We start from the raw sequence: 22,448 nt of genomic DNA on the forward strand, positions 1-22,448 counted from the left end.
ATATTTGTCAAGAAATCCATTCACGAGTCAGGGGGGAACTAACCCTCCAGAATTGAGTCTTATTGATATGTTAAGAAATTGACCGGAACACCGAAAACCGAGAAAAACACCGAAATTAACGTCGTTTTTCTCTCCATTTGCACAAGCGACAGGCAGCTCTGAAGCTGAGCATGATCAAGGCCAAAAAGGCATAGTCAGCAATGATAAACAATATGCTAATATTCCAGGACTTGAAGATTTTCCTCATCAAATTGAAGTTGAAATTAGCGAATGTAATTAACGTAATGAAGCTGAAGAAAGTGTGGCTGCATCGTCAGGAAAGTCGGAAAGTCGTGCTGCCAGAAGTAAAAGTGATGAAGATACAATCATGGCTGGTGGAAACACTAGTGAACCCCAGTTGGTTTTGTTTGATATTCCTTGAAAATATCTAATTGATAGCGGTCACTATCCAGCTACAATTACAAGGAACGAACTAAAATACCTCATAACTGAACGTGGTCCGGGCCAACCCACTGGTCCATTTAAAGTACAGAAACAGAATACGCCTGTTTTCTCAACAAAACATTATTCCAGTGTAACAGCAGGTGAGCTACAAATTCACATCGAGGTATATTGGCTTTTTGGTAATCAATCATCACCTGACATGCATTGGGAGTGGATTAACGGAGTAAAAGGCGAAAGCAAACATCTATCTTTAGAGATTTGTTGGCATGAGACATCTGTCTTTTATCGACAAATCAACAATCCTTGAAAATATTTCACTCGTAGGAAAAAGGAAGCATCATCAACAAGCAAAAGGAACTGCAATTCCGCAAAGAGACCAACTTCTGGAGGAAAGTATTACAGAAGGTCATTGCGATCATTCTCACTCTTGCTGTGCTTGGGTTGCCATTTCGTGGTCATGAGGAAAGTTTTAGTTTAGGATTTTGTGAAGTTGGAAATTTTCTTAGCATTGTGTATCTTGTAGCTCAGTTTGATTTAGTGCTACAAGAATTATTAAATCGTTCTGCGCATAAAGTAGTTAAGTATCTTAGTGCCAAGGTTCAAAATTAAGTTATTACGTTGATAGGGGATGGCACTCGGTCTCTTATCCTGGAAGCCGTCAAAAGTGCTCTCTATTTTTCTGTACTTTTAGATACAACCAGTGATATTACAGGGCATAATCAATTAAGTATTGTAATTAGGTAAATTAAGGTAGATTTTAAAAGAGAAATTGGGAACATTAATGAAAGCTTTCTTAGATTCATTAATATTGAGACAGAAAGTGCTGAAAACTTCTTTAACCTTCTATGAACACTGTAAAAGCATGGTAACGTAACATACAAAAATGTAGAGAGCAGGGTTATGATGGAGCATCTGTTACGAGCAGGCATCGGATTTTTATGCACTCAAAATTCATGAAATATGCACAGTGGCGTATTTAGGGAGGGTCTCATCCGGCTTGAGCGCAAAGCTCTTTTCTACTTGCAGCGATAAGAGAAAAACTCACAAAATTGTGACCTAACGTCTTTTGTCGAAATGCAGAACAAAAGGCAGCTTATCTGCAACAGAATGACCTATCCCTCTTCACTTCCTCCCCACCACCACCACACACACACCAACAGACACTTTTAACAAGTGAATATGTTATTGCAGATGAAAGCTTTAAAGACCCACTCCAATTCGGCTCTTTCAGTTTTTGGCACTTTTCTCTTGCGCATGTTCGTTAATGCATAAATACAGTATATATATATATATATATATATATATATATATATATATATATATATATATATATATGTGTGTGTGTGTGTGTGTGTGTGTGTGTGTGTGTGTGTAATAGCCATACTTGCATATCTGGATTCATGTTCAACACAAAATAGGCCTATGTTGTATTCACTTTTGCCCTCATATTTTCAGCCACCCCCATTGAAAATTTCTGGATACGCAACTAAATCTGCATGTAACTATGCTGTTAATAATGCAGTAAAAGAGAGTATTTTCAAACATGCAGTAAAGTTCTGACAAAGTTTTGTGGGTGAGATATAGATCCGAAAGGGTACATTGCCTTTTAGGAACTTCTCTTCAGAATGTATTTTTATCACATTTACAGTTTATATGCTCCTAACTTTTTAAAACATACACAAATTATGAGATTGAGATAGATACAGTGATATGAGAACACGATCTCTACTTGTTTTTATTCACATTTGTATTTTAGAGTGCATCATTTATTTTACACCAAATAATACCAGTTTCACTCTTATTAGAGGTTTGAGCGGGCTTTGGCCGCTTCCGCGAGCCGAACTCGGGCCTATAAAACATATATCATTTCGAGCCAAGGCCGGACTCGAGGAGTAAATTTTTGAATATACAACCATATTTTTCGGGCCTAACTTTGTAAATGTACTGTACAACGATACTTATTGAACGTATGAATCATTCTTTCTGGAAAACTGTTAAAGCACAACTGCAAAATTAAACTTCTAATTGCTGTAAATAAAAATACAATTTTGCGTAAATTTTAAAGTTTCTGTAATTTGGACTTATTTCGGGCTCATTTGATTATCACGCGAACTCGGGCTGTGCTCGGGCCTAAATGCTAAAATATATTTCGGGCTTAGGTTGGGCCTTACATTATAAATCCACGGGCCGGGCCCGGGCTAAAAATTCCGGTCCGTGCAGACCTCTAACACCGGCACTTCGTGTAAAACAAGTGCTGCTTTTCAAACGAATTGTGACCAAGGTAGTCATGGTGCGGAACCCTATACATCGGCAAAGCCCTTTTGTGTTAACTGCAAGTCACAAGAGCGAACATTCTGCTTGGTATTGAGACGGTCCAGCCTTTCAACGTGAGGAACGTATCCGAGAGCTAATAGATGTTGAGAAGATCTCTGCTGCCGATACTAAGCGTCGTTTCAAAGAAATCATCCCTTCCTTGCTATCTGTGCCTTTTGTTACTGTTGCAGCTACCTGTTGTAAATCTGTGGCTACCCAGACGTCCGATTTCCGCCCAAACTGATATTGTTTCTGACAAAAGTCCAGAAATTCAGACCCTAGTCGCATCGACTAATGAACTCCACAAAATCCTACGTTTTTATCAGTGGTCCTCTTCGGCGAACTCTAGCTCATTGCCGCTCACTTCCCCGAAAAGAACAAAATCGTCGCCTGTTCGTAAGCCACCTGCAGTGTTTTTGAAAGATGATATGGTGGAAGACGACCTGATAGATACTGACAAGGGACGTATGTGAACCATGACAGCTAGATATTTATGAAAATTAATACATTGACTAATTGCGGATCGCTAATCATCGTGGTGATAGTCACTTGGTGCGGAAATGCCTTGTTTATCCGCTACCTATAATAAATATACCAAGCTGTGACCAGGTGAGGATGTGCTGAATTATACCCCAAAAACGCCGGAAAGAGGCAGAAAATGAAAAATGTATGCAAGGAACTTGATAGCTATGGGAGGGGGACACGTTACTAAGAACACAGCAGTAGTCAGACAAGCAGTGTTGCCATCTCAACACAAACTTTTTAAAATAGAACTTAAACAATTTTATGACGTTAAAACAATTGGCATAAAATGTGAAAGAAAATAAGCGAAAGTTTGGTTATCAATGTTGTCAAATAAGGGAGTTATGATGCTCTAAAGTTGAGAAATTATGGGGTTCGTACAGAGAAATGAACAAATGTACAACAGCAACAAGACTGCAGAAGAAGCAAATGTACGGTAGGGAGTAAACTACAGCATGCACAGCATCCAGTGACTAACGGACTTGATACAGGATTCACCCAAAAGGGACACATGTAGCCGTAGAAAGAAGCGGACATAATGCGGAAATGTAACAGCACATGTCAAGTCTTCCTGTAGCGCAGCAATTCCAATGGCATTTTGTGGAATCTATATCTGAAACCGTTCCCGAGACATATAACGAACTGTCTTCGGTCGCAACACTTCATAAAATCCTTCATGCCTTCCAAAACACAGAAACGACGGCCTATATTTGAAAAACTATAAGTTTTCGTTGGGATGGCAACACTGCTTGTCTGACACTATTGCCTTGTTCTTGGTCATGTGTCCCAATCCCGTAGGTATCAGGTTAACTATGTACATTTTTCATTTTTTGCCTCTTTCCGGCGTTTATGGGGTTCAATTCGTCACAGCCTCACCCGGTCACACCTTGGTATATGTATTATAGGTAGCGGGTAAACACGCACCGAGTGACTATTACCACGATGATTGGGGATCCACAATTAGTCGCAGTACCAATTTTCATAAATATCAAGCTGTCATGGTTTACATACGTCCTTTCTGAGTAGACCATACTTGGCTCACATGGAAAGGTTTGCCTCAAACGTTGATTTATGATGTTTTATTACTTTTTGCTATTGTTATTGTTATATATTTTCTATATTGTTACTATTATTATTGTTGTTGTTGTCATATATTTTCTATATTGTTACTATTATTATTGTTGTTCTTATATTTTTTCTATATTGTTACTATTATTACTATTTATTGTTCTTGATAAATATTTGTTGTTAGTGTTATATTCGGGGTGTACTAGAAGTAGTGACTCACGTTTCGAATGATCAGCACATTTATATTATAAACAAGAGTGGCATGAAACAAAATTGTAGGTACAGAGTAATGATGTAAAAATCACATGCTTTACAGTATCTAATTTAATCCCTATTCTCCATTCGGAGGTCCACCTGGCGGCCATTAACATCGATGCATACCTGAAGCCGGAGACGCACATTTCTGCACGCATTTCGGCATATCTGAATGAGAATGTTGAATTCCTCGGTGTTTCTCACCGTCAATTCCGCAAAACTGTTTATGGGTCTTGCATATACCGTGTCCCCATAGGAAGAAGTCGGGAGGGGTGAGGTCTGCGACCGTGGCTGCCACCCCATTGTTCCCCGACAACCAATCCATTAAATTCGTGATTTCCTATCAAAGTAAGGCTCATAATTCGTGGTGAGATTTAAAAATTCACATTAACTCCAGATGATGAACTTCAAGACAACAGCTTTGTTTTTTAATGTCTACGAAGACAGGGTGGCGCACGGAAATGAGAAATTTGAATCTAGGATTAGTAACACTGTTGTGTCGGCATTTGTTCGGAACTAATTAGAGATCATTGAGAAGGTTATGACATTTATTAATAATATTAAAGTTGTGAGCAAGATGTGTTTACTTTAAAAGCATTTGACAAGAACGGTGATATTCCATGGCCTCCGAGATTCCCTGAGCTCAGTGAGCACAGCGTTTTCCTGTAAAATATCTTAATGGTAAAGCGGGAGGCACACGCCTTGCAGCAATCGATGAATTGAAACTGAGGATTGAAGAAGAAATTGCTTACATTCCTCGAAACATAATATACCAAGCAGCCTAGAGGTTTCTGTACGCTGAGATGGAAGACATCATTCCGATGTCGTCGAGAAATAAAATCACTAAGTACAAAAGTTTATGGCAATTTAAATTGCATACTCTATAATGTATTTCTGTCTTTAAATGCAATTTTCCTTCCAATTTCCCTGCGCCACCCTGTATATACATGGAGTGTTTATTAAAGATGTTTTCTGATCCACTTACCTTTGACTGGGATAAACGACATTAGTTCTTGTCTCCAATGTCCACACTCTTCCAATCGCTTTATGTACTTGTGGAAATCTTGTTTGTAGAAGTCAGCAGATTATTCCAGAATCCTGACTCAACTGCAGAAATAAGTATTTTATCGTATTTGAAATGCTTTCCCTTTAAAAATGATTTTATGATTAGGAAGATGAAAATCAGATTATGCAAGGTTAGAAAAGTATGGAAAATGGCGAAGGGTTTCATTCCTGCAAGATCATGCATCTGTTTGGGTGACATATGAGTTTTAACTGGAGCGTTGTCTCGAAGGATACGGACACCTTTGGTCAGCATTCCGCACCTCTTGATTTTAATGGAATCCTCTAATTTCTGCAGCAGTGAAGCATAGTATGTCCCTGTAATTGTGGTACCTTTTGCGAAGAAATCCATCATCAGTACTTCTTACTAGTCCTAGTCAACTTTGAGCATGACCTTACCCGGTGATTGTTGGACACATTCTTTCTTTAGAGTAAGTAAGAATGCTTCCATTGCTTTGACTAAGTCTTAGTCTCTGGGTCATAATGATAGACTCACGTTCCATCCTGGGTTATTAATCTGTCAAAAAAGTCCTCCTAGTTTTCGTAGTACAGGGTCAAAATTTCCTGGAATTAAGCGACTCATTTGTGCTTTTAAGAAAGTATCAGCGGCCAAAGAACCCATTGGACAGACACTTATGCATCTGTAAATGCGCATGGTTTATTTTTTTCACATACCCCACAGTTATCTTAATATCTTCAGGTAGTTGGCGAATGTCTAAACGGCACTACAAGGTGGTGACTTCCATTTTGCCTAATGGTGTCTTCCTCTTGTCCAGTGGTGTCTTCATCAATGGTGGACTGAGATCATCCCGTTTGTACAAAAATCCAACCAACTTAAAGATTCCAGTGTTCTCACCATATAATGAGGCTTCCTTTTCATAAGGATCTTTCATCTCTTCAAATGTTTCCTTTGCTGTGTGGCCTCTCAAATACAGAAACTTTATTACCATTTGGGATTCACTTGGACCAATCTTCACACTTTCCTTCAGTTTGATGCCTGTAACACAGAAAACATTAAGAGTTATGAGACGAAATATTCCTCATAACCGGGGCCCGGATCTTGTTGGCCTAAAATTTTCTAAAAAGTGGCCTATAAAATGACACTAAAATTCCTGTAAAATGACCTTAAAATTCTCAAAAAAAATGACCTTAAAACTTGCGTTCTTTTAAACTTTTATTTCGTTAAACATTGATATTTTTAAATATCTATTGGATTTTTAATTAACATTTCTCACTCGTATTCAAAAAATTTTGTTTCAGTTTAATTGCAGTCCATTGATCATTTATGTCCATTGATCAGTCCATTCTACGGCATTGTACGTACTGAAAGCGTCAATTCATTCCCGAGTTGAAACAAGGAAGCACCCTTAAACAATAAAAGTTCGCAAGTGTAAACTACATGAGAATAATAGATAAAACCCTGTTTAACATCTTAGTACGCCTTCTAATCCATTTTTAGTTATTCACGTGATCACATTCTTTGTGGTCAACTATCTGTTTGGCCACCTACCAACCACCATCCCTAGTCAACCAGTTACAGCTTAGTTTTCATTAGCTTGTTAAGAAAGCCGTTTTTCCACTCCAATAGTCAGGAAGGAGGAAAAGAGATCATTTAACTGCGTAAACAGTGTTTTTCACATCCGTAAGCAGTGTTCATTTTAAAATTTCCTTATGTAGAAGAAAAAAGAATAAAAAGACCATAAGAAACCTAAAAGTTACCTTAAAATATTTTTAAAATGACCTAAAACTTCAAAACGGCAAAAAATGACCGAAAGTTGACCCTAAAAAATATATTTTTAGAACCTAGAGTTGATGGATAACCTTTTTATTTGAACTTCCCTCGCCCTATGTGTAACAGAAAAAAGTTGACTTGTCAACAAGATCCGGGCCTTGCTCATAACCTATAGAGATATGAATCAATACAACTGTAAAATTTCAGTTTTCTACAGTAACTACAACTAGTTCAGAGGAAATCTTTTAAACGATGTCTCATATACTGTTAGGCTAAATTGCGTTTCTTTCTTTTAATTTATGTATCGCCACACATTTGGACCACTCTTTTTATATTTAAATAGAATGCTTTTTTTTTTTCATTCCGGAAGGGAGATCTTGATAAATGTTTCATCCTATGTAATTAAGAGTATTATTGTGGATTCTAGATATATATATGTTGAAGGAGCTTTTAAATATTTTAAATAAGCAGAGTCTTCTTCTGGTCTGTATTTCTGGGTTGATTTTTTTATATGCTGCTTCTTTCAACCTTCTGGAGTAGATGTTAGTATATTTTCCTTGTTCAAGATGCTCCTCAGAAAGTTCTGATTTCATCTCCTAACTTCCAAGTAAGTATACTTCCACTTTTCAACATACGTTTGTCCACATACTTATTTAATTCTTGTAACATCCATAATTCATGATGTGGTTACATCTGTAAACCCCTTGGGCACCTGAAAAGAAAACGACAAATTATTATTTATTGTTCAAAACAAATTTAGAAGGTTGGTTCAGGCAGATGTTCGTTTAAAGGCCTACAACCTCGTCAAGGTCTCTACCTCCGTGAGGGCCTACTTTTGATTGGAGAGGGACGTAAGATCATATGCACCGTATGATCTTACGCCGGAGAACCAGATTCTAGCAAATTCCTTGATATTTCACCTAGGAAACCCTTTGGAATTCCTTTAATGCCAAAGATTTTGCTGCGATACTTTATCAAGTAACTTGCTAGCGGCTAATGATGAGATGAAGGATGGGAAGAATTCTAACAAATCAAGTCGTATTTCACGATGCAAACCCTTTGGTATTCTTTCAATCCCAAAGATTTTGCTGCGATACTTTACCAAAGAATTTGTTATTTAAAAAAGAAAAAGAAAAGAATGAGGACAGAGAGGGTGAAATAGAGTATGCTAATGTGTGTAGGGAAATGGTGATGATGAAGAAATAAGGACATTTTGAAGAAAGTGTTATATGTGAGCAATTAAGAAAATAGAAAGAAATGAATGAAATGTAGTTATGGTTAGAAAGGAATATTGTTGCAACAACTCTTTTTGTTTTCCTAACGTTAAAAATTATTTGCTCATAATTGTTATATTTTTCCATGATTGTCATCAATTAACTCAGTGATTTAATTAAAACCTGTTTGGAAGCTTGAACATTTGTTGGTTTAATCTTGGGGTTAGTAACGAAACCGAAGCAAATAACATCACTCAAACGAACAATCAAGACTGCCTCCGAAGAAAAATGTTCCGAGCTAAACAAAACATTCTCGTCTCTAATGAAGGTCATCTCTATGTGTCACACTCACCATCACAGGAATATCTGAACAAAAATAGTAGGAAGAACTAAACCAACAGAAACGTAACAAATTTACAAGATATATTATTTTTATGTAGTATAGGTTACTCTATAGAATCTGACAGTTTTCTATACAGGGTTCACGACAATTTGCATATATGGCAGATAGGCTCCCGGGTTCGAATCCTGGTAGAAAAGCTTTGAAATCGGAATGCATAACTGTCGTTCGGTACTAGAGGTCTCCACGGGCTCGGGCCGAGCCCACGGACTCAAGCCCGACAAGGCCCGCGGGCCGGACTCGGAGGTACAAAAATATATCACTTCAGACCTGGGCCGGGCTCGGGCCGTAAATTTTTAAATATACAACCATATTTTTCGGGCCTAATTTGTAAATATACTCTACAACGATATTTACTCCAGTGTTCTTTGGGGAGCACTTTTAAAGTACTGCAAAATTAAACCTCTAATCGCTGTAAATATAAATACAATGTTCCGTAAGTTTCTGTAATTTGGGATTATTTCGAGCTCACTTGATTATTAAACGAGCTCGGGCTGGGCTCGGGCCTAAATGCTAAAATATATTTCGGACTCGGGTCGGGCCTCACATTATAAATTCACGCGCCGGGCCGGGCCAGGGCTAAAAATTCCGGCCCGTGCAGACCTCTAACTCTTATACATGTTTCCATTGAAAAAAAGTTTTTGGTTTTAAGGATTTACTCCTTTCTGTAATTAGTCTTACAGTATATAACAAAATGCTTCTCTACAATTTTTGGTGTGAGTTTGTGACATTTGTAGAAAGAAAATGACTTCTCAACTTCATTAGATGTTACTGAGCAATATTCATAGAGAGGAGCAAGTTTAGTATCTATATTTTCTGGCAAGTTGAAATTTAACCCTTTAATGATTTTTTTTTTTTTTTTTTTTTTTTTTGTAGTCGGAGTTTCTAGGACTAACATTCGCCAATTTGTTTCCCACAGAGTGTCCGAATTTACCAGGAACTGACTGGAGCTTGTGTGGAATTTCATCAGTTAGAGCTAAGCATTCACTGAGCAGCATTCCTTTCGTGTCGTATTTCTGAATTGATGCCGACACTATTTCAGTGTCTTTATCAATATCAGATTTCTCTTAACGTCTTGGGAATTGTAAGCGTCTTTGCTCTACCGATCGGTTGCCAACATTATTGGTCCTCCATAAATTGGGCATTCTTCCATTCTCCCATGCAAAAGGCCGTTCTGTTGCATGCACATGTAAATGCATTGAAAATTTAAACTAAAACTGAATTTATTCCATGCTATAAGCATACATCTAAAATAAAAACTTATAGAATATGCTGAATATGCTCTTAAGGACTAAAATATGCTCTAACCTTCCACAGAACTTCAAATTCGAGCTGTATTATTGTTGTTAGAAACCCCTACTAAGTATAACAGAGATGCATATAATCAAACAAAATATGCATTTGCATAAAAATCCGATGTCTAGTTATGGGTGGGACATACACCGGTGTACAGAAGCGATTCAAAAAAATTTGTTACCTCTTCTCCTGTACCTCACGTAGGCCTATATTGTGCGTCTCATAATCTTAACCTCGTGATTAGTAACGCTGTTAACACAGTAGTAGAAGCTGTGAACTTTGTGGTGGACAAACACCGTGTGTGGGGGTTTTCTCGGGGTACGGAGACGATGCTAATGGACAAAATAATGGAATTCATAATATAGAAGGAAACGGGAAAATCCGGAGAAAACCGACGCACTCGGTGTAGCTATAGGTCCATGTCTCATATAGCCTCGCTGCTCAATAAGACGCTAAACTCAAATTCAATCGACACATAATATAGTTAGTATTTCCTTATTTAATTAACTGTAAGTGTTGTCTTGTCTACTGAACTTTATCAATGTTTTTTTTTATTATTATTATTCTCTTTTGGGTACATTTATTTTCTGTATAATAATTTTTATTTTTATTTTCCTTTTCAGCAACTTGGCAACCAGAAACGAAAATATTATTCGTATTATGAGAAAATCAAGCTTTTTTAAAATATAACTGGCTTTTTCATATATGTTTAATTAGCTTATTTTCATATATATATAACTAGCTTTTTCATGTATTGTTTACTAACTAAACAGTTTATATACGTATAAGAGTAAGTTTTAGCTCTCTGTATCCAAGACTATATTCAGAAGGATGCTACTGGGAATCGAAAACATTGTCCTTAAAATTATCAAAGAATAAGTGATAGAAAATAAATAAAAATATTTTAAGCATTTCAAGTTTAATCACTCCTTTTTTTTTTTTTTTTTAACAAGAAATCCAGACCAATTCTACCTCCTCATACTTTTTTTGAACACAGCCTTTTCACAACCACTTCCGAGAAAGTTATCTCTTTGAAAGTTTGTGTATGCTTTGTTATAAAGATAATGAAAGACATCAAACTATTTCAGTCGACGGAAACTCCTTCTTCCTCTTATTCCAGGCAAAACCGAAAATGTCGCTCCGACTGGATATACAAGAAAATGAGTAAGCTCTACTGTTGCAATTTTCAGAAATAAATTGTAAAAACCTAACATAGGCAACAATTATTTTCTTATGAATTATGTCTAAATTGTACTTTAAAGTGTAATTCTTAGTAGATATCAAGTATGTGTAAATTTTATGTATAATTGTTTGCATTGCATGTAATTCACGAATTCCATACCATGTGCAATAATAATACTAATAATAACAATAAATAGATACAACACATTTTTAACGTGAATGCTGTTATTTTGTTTGTGAACCATTTACTAGCTTTCACCTTTATTAGGTCATAGAATATAAGAGACTAAATTCTAATATGTATCAGGTAGTCTAAAATGTATTAAGCCTATTCTACAGGAGATGGGCTTAGTGTCGCAAAGCTAAGGGTATGTGAGTCGCAGCGTGTCAGGCTTCATGTTATTTGCAGTGATACCAATTTAGCTTATTTTTGGCTAAATCTAGCCTATTTGGAGAGGCATTTAGTCATACATATCTAAGAAATGCTTATAGCCTTAAGTATAGCTTATTTTATGAAAATCTTTTGCCATTTATGGCTTTTCTATTAGCCCTTAAATTAATTCTAAAGTGTAATTTTTAAAAATTAGCCTCTTTGTCATTATATATTATCATATTAATTGATTTCTCTAGACAGATGATGTTTTATTACGCAACGAACACTAGCTTTTTATTCTTCTTCTCTCCCCACCCACAGATTTACAACCACTTAACAATACTTATCGACTCAGAAAGAATTTTAATGTCACTCTTGTAACGGCTCCGTTTGCTACTTTTTAATTATTTTAATTTTCGCATTTCATTGCAAAAGTGAAAGTTTTCTAATACAAATTTAGTAAACTGTTCGGTTCTTCAAGCCACATATATTGTTTTTGTGTATTAAAGGAAACAAATAGAATATCTAATTAGCATGAAAACTCTCTATGCAATCATGATATTTCATGAGTGTACAGGAAATAAGAAGTGTTTGTAGGAACTATGACCTGCCGAAAGAAGTACTGCTGTGAAATTGGGACAATGGCAGTCTACACAAACACAACCAATCGACAATCCAACAATGGTGCATCCAATTCCAGCGCCTCGGCTAGCTGCGACGTCATCGATGCTGACTTATTTCAATTCACCTGATAATATGGCTGTTGACTCACAAATCAGATATGATGTTGATGGATTTATTGTAATTTAAAGTCATGTGTGTTGCTTGTTAGTCTTCAGAGAATAAAATTCAGTATTTCAAATTTTACTATGTCACTTAAAATCGTACACACGAAAAAGGTGTTTAAAATCATAGGCGGAGCTTGGAATTGTCTGCTGGGAGGGCAATGGGGCAGACCTTTTGGTCGGTTTTGGTCTTGGTAGGTGGCCATCTTATAGGTGGCATTTTTATTTTTTTCTCAAAATGTTGGGGGGATAATGATTCCATGCCCCCCATAACTCTGCTCATGTTTAAAATCTATAATGTGGTTTATAGATTAGCAGTTTGAAATCTAGCCATTTTTTGCGTAAAAACGCTTATTTCTGAAGGCCGTCTAGCCTATTTGCCTCAGAGGTTGTTAGCAACACTGGTCATTTGACAGCTGATAGTTGAAGCTAGCAGATATGGAAAAAGTATACAAATTCTTATAACGTAAGGTACTGCACCATGAAGATGAGTAAACTTTATGCAAAACTACGCTATATCTTAAAATTTTATTTTAAAAAGGACGTAAATATTGCGCAGGCTGTTGAAGAAATTGTGTTGTTTGTGAATAAGATATTAAAAGCAAAAGCAAAAACATGGTTCAGTCACTTTCACTCTGGAAATTTCAATGTCCATGATGCTCATATCCTGAACGACCAATCAAAGCAAAAATGGATGCTTTCTAGCAAAAGTCGAGTAAGACCCGCATCTATACAGTCATAACATCGAAAATGAGTTAAACATTCATTACCAAACAGTGTTCGTTTGGGTTCCACATAATCTAACTTCAAATTACTTACTCGATCAAGCTCAAATCTCAACTCAAGCCATTTCTTGTGACGGAAAGTGGATAACCTACGACACTAATGCAAAGCCCACACTGATGTTCAGGAAGGTTATTGAATTTGATGGAATTGCATGATGCATCACAAGCTGCTGCACCGGGCAGAACGACAGACTCGGGATTGTACTGTTGGCAAATAGTACCAAGTAAACTGATCAACAGAAATTGTTTCGTATACCACACTGATAATCCCAGATCACACACATGCTTAACGACCTGTAAGAAATTGAGAGCTTTCAATGCATTTACCGCGTAGCACGGACCTGACACCGTAACACACTACTTCGATTCGGTCTCTGCAGAAATCCCTGAATGGTGTTGAGTTAGTTCCAAAAGAGGTCTGTGAAAATCACGTGTCACAAATTTTGACCAGAAGTTTTATAGCGACAGGAATATGATGTTGCTGCAAAAATGCCAGTTCGTCAAACAAAATGGTATATATTAGGGGGGAGGGTTGAAATTCTACACTTGTATTCCACATATTGCCTGGACTTCATTATGCTACCCTGAATAAGAGAATGCAAAAGAACAGTTGTGCGACCCCCCTAACCCCTCGCACAACATGTTCCCCTAGGAGTCAAGGATACCAAATATCTTACAAAAGTGATCATTCCCCGTTTGCCCGTCTTTCGTAAATGAAAGCATAATGAAATGTAACTAATTACCACAATCATAGATAATATTGTTCTACACCGGCCATCTTCCATAGATGACAAGCATTGTCAGAGTTGCCATTCATAGAAATAACAGTGTTACCAAATGGACAATTCTCCAAAAATGTGGCTTAATTGACATATGGATTTAAACCCGGCTGTATTGTGTTAAATTTTATTGCTTATAATGCAATTATATAAAATAGAATTATTTCATATTTAATAGCACATAATTACGAGTTAGATTGTGAGGGTCACAATGGACGACCGCAGTCTTAATTGTAAGAAAATATAGAATACAGCTTAGGGTAGTGGAATGTGATGTGAAACTAAACATTTCTATATTTTTTTCATTTCGGTGTTTACGAGACACCTTGGCAACAGAACAAACCAAACACAGCAAACATATGTACAGAAACACTTTATGCATTAAAACCACTGGCCTTTCTTGCTTCAGTAATTTGCTGAATTGCCTTTTCTCTACAATACTTCTTTGGGTCAGTCAACATTGAAAGAATATTTTCCGGATGAGCAAAATAACTATTATTTTTCAGTACCTTTTTAATAAGTTCCTTGTCCGGTCAAATGTAGGAAGTGTTTTTCTAGATTCTTGAACATTTAAGATGTATTTGTTGAGTTGAGTTGATTTTAGTTTAGCGTCTCTTTCAGCAGCGAGGCTATATGAGACGTGGACCTACTGATTAACGTGGAATCCGAACCACATGAACTCCCGCCGGGAATCAAACCCGGGTCTCCCACGCCAAATGCGCGTACGCTAACCGCTTAGCCACGAAGGAGCTCTAAGATGTATTTGTGTCTATTAATATAACTTATCCTCAATTGAGCAACTTGGGTCACCAAACTCACAGCACGTTCCACACCTTGACTATGGCACGGTATAGGTTCAATTGGAAGTGGTCCATCACGAGCTTGAAGCAGAGCCCTGCACGGGCCGGGCGCACCCGGTTCGGCCCGGTGCCCGGCCCGTTTCAAGTAATATCAAACTGGACCGGGCCCTAACCGGGCCGGGCACATTTCGGGCCGAGCCGGGCCGGCCCGGCTCGGCCCGGATACTCTGAAAGACGGTTCGGAAACTAATGTTGTCAGCCTATTTGTTTTTTTAATGTCCTCCACTACCTCTATTTTTGCCGTGTTTGTACGGTCTTACTGTCAGCCTATGTTAATCGTAATGTGTTTGGGAAACTGACTCTTTATTCAAGACTGCGATGTACTGGTAATACTATTACTACTTCTACTACTACTATTACTACTTCTACTATTACTACTACGACCACTGCTAATACTACTACAAGTGCTACGACTTCGCGTCAGAGTTGACATGTCTGGTGGTACCGAATTTACCTTCTAAGTACAGAATAAAATTGAGAAATGCTAGTTATTATGGCCGGTCTGCGTAGAATGTGAACCGATGCTTGATCTACGAGGGAGAATAGTGGCTCAATGGAAAAAACACTCACATCTGGTGCTAGAGGTCGTCGGATCAATCCCTGCTCATGCTATGTGAGCTTTGTTGTGGACAAACATCGTGTGCATGGGAGTTTCTGGGGTGGTCCCGCTTCTTTCCACCAGTTCATCCCATCATCATCCATTCAGCCTGAGCCGTAGTTACCTAAAGAACGTATGATACAGTCAAGTACTTGACCTAGTAAGTAGAATTTGGTACGCTACCATTGCATCACGGAGGGCAAAACCATAAACTGGCGTGCTCATAAGATCAGTGCAATTTGTAGTAATGTTCAACTAGCAAGGCAAATATCGAATGGTGTTACATGTTTATGTATTGTTTATAGTATGATGCTACAAATATAACAAAATATAATGATTAAATAAATCACCAAATCGCCAGGGTCGATTAGGTGTTCCTGGAACGGTGGCTCAGTGGTTGAGCGTTCACCTCTGGTGTATGGGGTCCCTGGTTTGATCCGAGCTCTCGCCAAGTGAACTTTGTGGTGGACAAACACCGTGTGGGGGGTTAGCAGCGTTCTCCTGTTTCCTTCCACTTTATTTACTCCACTATTTCATTTATTTCTCACCATCGTCTCCTTTAGGCTAGTTGGCATAAGTTGGAACCACCTACCAAGAAGAATAAACTAATGGATTGGGAAGATAGACATTCAGTCTCTGGTGAATTTGATGATGAAGTAGACATCTACCTCAACATGTCATCATGTGTAAGAGAACTAGATATATTGCAGTGGTGGAAGCAACAAGAACAAACATTACCAAAATTGTGTAAATTAACGCGTCAGTATCTCGTTATCCCTGCTTCTAGTGCGTCTACTGAAAGAGATTTTAGTACTCAGGAACGGAGAAATGCTCTAAAGCCTGAAACTGTTGACTCTGTTTCCGTTCTATTCGATGCGTACAAGGACATACAGTAAAGCGATGTTCATTTTGCACTATTGGTTTCTTAGGAAACCTTATATTTTCATTTTCTTAATATCAACTATCCCTTCTATTATATGTGATGTTAAGAGGCATTTTTGATAGCTGATATCTATACATTTTTCATTTAGGGGACTTTTGAGGTATTTTTTGATCAACAATGATATGTGTGGATTTTGTTTTGATTTACTGCCTCGCATTCCGTCATATAGCTCTGTTATTTACTTGTTACGCACCGTTCCAGGAACACTTCATCGATCCTGGGGTCTGGGTGATTTATTTGATCATTGTTTTTTGTTATTATTATTGTAGCATCGAATTATAAAGAATACAGGAACATGTAATATGATTTGGAATCTGCCGTGCTAATTGAACATTACTACAAATTGCGCTAATCTTATGAACACGCCAGTTCATGGTTTCGGTCTCCGTGGTCTAATGGTAGCGGAACAAATTCTAATTAGTAGGTCAAGGACTTGACTTTCTCATATGTTCTTTAGGCAATTACGGCTCAAGACGTATAAATGATGATGAATGAATTGGTGGAATGAAGATAGTGGACGAAAACGGGCTAATCCAAAAACTCCCACGCTCACGATGTTTGTCCACCACAAAGCTCACATAACACGAGGAGGGATCGATCCGACGACCTCTAGCACCAGATGTGAATGCATTCTACTGGCCAGACTACGCAGACTGGCCATAATAACTAGTATTTCTTCGATTTTTTTCTGTACTTAGATTGTAAAGTATGTACCACCAGACATGTCAACTCTGACGCTCGTAGCAGTTGTAGTAATAATAATAATAATAATAATAATAATAATAATAATAATAATAATAATAATAATAATAATAATAATAATAATAATAATAATAATAATAATAATAATAGCAGTAGCAGTAGTAGTAGTAATAAGAGTAATAGAAGTACAGTACTTTACAGTCTTGAATAAAGAGTTAATTTCCCAAACACCAGTGGCGGCGGTTGGACGTTAAAAGTGAGGGGGCAAGACATGATCTGAATATTTGTATATAAATGTTAGTTTTCCTGGTTGTTTCTAACATTTTGTTTGACAAAAGGTTGTATAACTAATAGGATACTATATTTTCAGTTAAAATACCGTATATCGTATATAATAGTTTATTAAGTAAATTGAGAAGAACAAAGCAAGTAGATACTAGCCCTTTGTACTCTTAAACAACGAAAGTGTAAGAAGAGATTTGATCCCTTGCTCATGAACATCTTAAAATTTTGTCTGGAAAATTGTGTGATCAGATTATTTAATAAATTTGCAAAACAAATAAATAGAAAAGATAATATTAATCATAGTAATGAATAATGATGCTTGTTTTGCTAAAGTTATATTGAAACTGAGGATTAATGAAAAACTTAATATTAAATCCACACATGCTATTAAATGTATGTTATTACTCTTAGAAAATGAAAGGCAGTAAATGCTACAAGCATATGCTACGACATTTAAAGAAATATTTGCTTTTGCAACTTCTTGAAATATGTTCGTTGCCATTAGGTGCAGTTTTCACTTTCTTGGAACACATCAAAACACAACAATACTTAGAATCAATCCACACTTCAGTTATACAAAATAAACTTAAAACCTAGAATTATGTTCAATTTACTAAATTTTATTGTATATACACTCGTACATTCTTAAACACAACACTTCACTCGTATATTACACTACAAAACAATGAAAAAGTAGAAGTTGTTTCTTATCACGCTCTTTTTAATCGATATTCCTTACTTTAGAAAGAAGAAAAGACATTTTAGGAACTGTCAATTTTTGTGCAATTAAAGAATAACTTGTGAAATAGGCCCTACTTTTTTGCATAATGTTCTTTCGATTAGCTTCAAAGCGGCTCACTAACATATCGAGCCCTTGTAAGAAGAAATGAAAGTATGCTGAAATTGTGCTCCAATAGGTTATTTTTTGGGGTTATTTTCTGTGGCGATTAAAACGCAATTACTGTAGCTTTCTTTACTCCATGGAAAGACAACCAATACGTATTCACGCAACAGCAAATATTATATGGCAGCATTTTTTCCTATTAGTCAGTAACACATACAAAATCGTTACATTTCCAAATGAAACTATATACATTAATTGGTTACTTCAAAAAAGTGCGGGGGCAACTGCCCCCCTTTGCCCCCCCTAATCGCCGCCCATGCCAAACACATTACGATTAACACAGGCTGCCAACATTAGTTTCCGATCCGTCTTTCACAGTGTTCGGGCCGAGTCGGGCCGGCCCGGCTCGGCCCGATTTGTGCCCGGCCCGGTTAGAGCCCGGCTCGAGATTCGGGCCGGGCCGGGTCGAGCCGGGCACAGAATTCAGATCCATTCGGGTCGGGCCGGGCCGTCTCCGGGCCTGGGTTTGCAGGGCTCTGGCTTGAAGATCCTCACTGGTTACATTTCCCAGAATTGGAGGAGATGTAATCGGTTCACATTCCCAATTAATCATATTTAAGTAATCGTCTGCTTCTAAATTAAGACTTTTTGGCAACTGGAAATCTCTTAGTTCGCCAGAGGTTACTTGTCTTGCTTCAGTGATTTGCTGAATTGCCTTTTCTCTACAATACTTCTTTGGGTCAGTCAACATTGAAAGAATATTTTCCGGATGAGCAAAATAACTATTATTTTTCAGTACCTTTTTAATAACTTCCTTGTGTTGTTCTTTTAAATCATCAGCATCTCTTAATAATTTGCTAACATACCAGAAGTTTCTTGCTCCTTCCCATACATTTGAATGCGATTTAATCCGAAACCAACCAGGCGCATACACTCTCATAATTAATGTCACTAGGTATTTTACGTTTTCTGATGGCTCACTTAGAGAAACATATAGTCGAAGTGTTCTATTGGCTTTTGTAAGCCATTTTGCATGATGCATTTTTCTTTGCGATCTCTTAGCTAACTGGTCTGAAACATTGCCGCGATGAATACTGTAAAACATTTCATAAAGGTATTTTTGATCTGAGCTCAAAGTGACAACAACCTTTGCTGGAATTTCTTGAACACTGCTTTCTATTACGTCAAATTTGACTATTTTCAACTGAGTCAAATCCTTGCTAATTTGTTGCCCGATTTTCCCTTTAAAAGTGTGCGGCCCTGAGCTTTTACCATCTATTACTTCAAAAACATGTTTAAAGGAAAGATCATTCGTGTGTAAAAGGCAAATGATCCATTGAAGTGGTTTGTTCAGATGTAGTTCAATCAACTTGATAACTCCACCTGCACGTCGCCCTGTATTTACCGGAGTACCATCACATAATATTTTTCGCTTTAACTGTTTCTTTGCTCTCAGAATCTCCTAGGAAAGTGATGATTTCTTCAGAAATGCAGTGAGCAGTCCCGTTGTCTGGAGTTACGTGGTGCATGTAAACATCTCCAGGTTCCTTTACTATAACATAATGCTCCTCATGCTCCATCCCATTTGCAGTTTTCGTTTCATTCTTTCTCCCGTCAAATAAAATACATTCGAGTTGAGCATTTTTTTTTATTTGATTTGTAAAGTATGCTGTTCTCCAATTCGTTTTCTTTCCCTTTCCACTTTCTTCTTATTAGACTGATCTAGGATTCCCATGTCTTTCAAAGCAGCATTTACAATAGCAGCTGTAGCCCTGGAACTGACTCGAAATCTGTATGTTGTAATTGCCAAATTTTCGTAAGTGAATCGGTTCTGCTGATTTTCCATGAGTTCATTATTAGGAACATAGTCACTGTCATTGCACATTTCAGGCTCAACACTATCACTAACAATATCGCCACATATCGTATCACTATCAGTACTTGAGGCTGCAATTAAACATCTCTGTCTTCTTTCAAGTGCCTCTTTCCTATCTGCTGTTCTCCTTGCGGAAGTTGCGCGTTTATCAACAGAGCTTAGCTGATTTATTCTTCTTTTCTGTCCGACGAATGAATCCCACTCTAGAACAGGAATTCTGATCTCACATCTACAATTCATTCTACTAATACCTTTGTCATAACACGAACAAGTACAGATGTCGAACATGTCGTCGTATGATCTTAGTTTACACTGAAAATTTACATTTCTCCGTTTACAAGGAATCTTGTTTAGTTTAATATCAGATTCTACTACCCGTTGTACTTTTAACACTATTCCTTCAAACCCAATATGTGGAAATGAAAACTTTTCCCAAATATTTTGCACTTCTCTAGCAACTATTCGGTAACACTCCTTTTGCTGTTCTGCTAGTACCAGAAAGTTGTTCTTCACGTTTTCTTACATACAAATAATGTCTGAACATCATGGTATCATGGATGGAGGAAGCTGTAGTGCAGGTTGTCCAAACGCTGAATTCTGTGTTTTGCTTCTGGTTGCCATCTCCACACTGATCAATGGTATCGAGTACGTAACAGTCCACCAGATTAAGTTTTCATTTTCTGAAAGTTAGATTGCTCTTCTGGATGGCTGGAAAAAGAACATTACTGTATTATATAACACGCAGTATACAACACAAAGTAGGAAATGCTTTAATCTCAAAACATCACTATTATTTATTACTATCGATTATTTTTTTCAAATTTCCAAAAGAATATCACACCTCTACTCTACTTAATGCTTCTATTTACTTTCTGTATTATTACACCTTGTATAATATGATGTACGCACGTGGTGAGTCTTTAAATCAATACCCCCGAAATTCCTTGCAAATCTATTAAAATTTTATGCGATATTTTTATATCTTCTATATACATTACACTCGTACAAAAAAACTGAAACTCCAGTAAATTTCTTGGTATATGCCTGAATTCTTACAGCTGTATAAATTGCCTATTTAATACCTGTTATTTCAGAAAATGAGAAAAAGTTCTTCTTACTGATTTACTCAGTGCTGCTATACAATATAGTGAATGGCTGGGAGAAGGGTGCGAGGGGTAGGGAGGGTCACAAAACCCTGAAATTTTGTACATATCATGAGGAAGACTTGTTGAACCCTGTGGATAGTGTGGATATTCAAAAACGAAAATTCGTATATTTTTTGACCCCCGTAGTATACATGCGGTTTCATAATGTTGCATTTATATCACAAGAAATGTATTCTCAAATATTACGTTAAAACGATCAATACTTTTTAGGCAACATGATATTTATTTTATGCCCATACATATGCCCATACAAGCAAAACAAAACAAGAAGTCCTTGACAAGTAAAGGTACCACACGGTACTGAGTGAGTCATCACTTTGAGGTGCTCTGTATCACGTGAAAATCATTTCCTCCCATCTCGTGAGTGAGCTCTCAATAATTTGTCTCAAAAAAAAAATAAAGGCAATTAAATATTTGTGTATTTGAATTTCTTTCTATAGTCGAATATCATGTTTATATTAAAGAAGTTTTGCCTTTAATTATGTACGATGTCAAAAGGAGGATTTCATAATCGGCATATTTGCAGTCTCCTATAAAAATGGCTATACACAGACTAATAACTTCTGAACAACTTGGCCAATTATGAAATTAATAATAATATAGAGAAAGAATGTAAATCACTTTACAGATCAAAAATCTGTACTGTAATTGGTAAATTTGTTCAGAAGTTATTTACAAATGAACGTATAGGTTTTTTTTTTTTTTTTTTTGTGACTGAATATGGTTCAAGAAGTTAAAAAGAGGTGGTACGAGAAGTTCAAAGAAACGGGAAGTGTGTCAGATTTACCACGCAGTGGAAGGCCAGGAACGAGTGACGATGTGATTCACACGTTGCAGGACAGCATAGCCAGGAATCCAATGAAGTCGCTTAAGCGTAGGTCATTGGAACCGGGAATACCGAAATCAGCGTTACACAAGATCGTACGCAAGAATTTGAAGGTCCGGCCCTATAAGTTAAAATTTG

General features: G+C 37.1%; 1 protein-coding gene across 1 annotated transcript in view; it reads left to right on the forward strand.

Moving 5' to 3' along the window:
* LOC145684735 (galectin-7-like) overlaps positions 1-11,697 on the forward strand; it is an 84,007-nt gene extending 72,310 nt beyond the window's left edge. Inside the window, exon 5 of the mRNA XM_081757112.1 lies at positions 10,930-11,697. The gene's annotated coding sequence lies outside the window, so the exon portion shown is untranslated. The remainder of the gene's footprint in view (positions 1-10,929) is intronic.
* Positions 11,698-22,448: the final 10,751 nt, after the last annotated feature.

The sequence above is a fragment of the Thermobia domestica genome, chromosome 5 (genome assembly GCF_964235325.1).
Source record: "Thermobia domestica chromosome 5, izTheDome1.hap1.1, whole genome shotgun sequence".
Classification (NCBI taxonomy): domain Eukaryota; kingdom Metazoa; phylum Arthropoda; class Insecta; order Zygentoma; family Lepismatidae; genus Thermobia; species Thermobia domestica.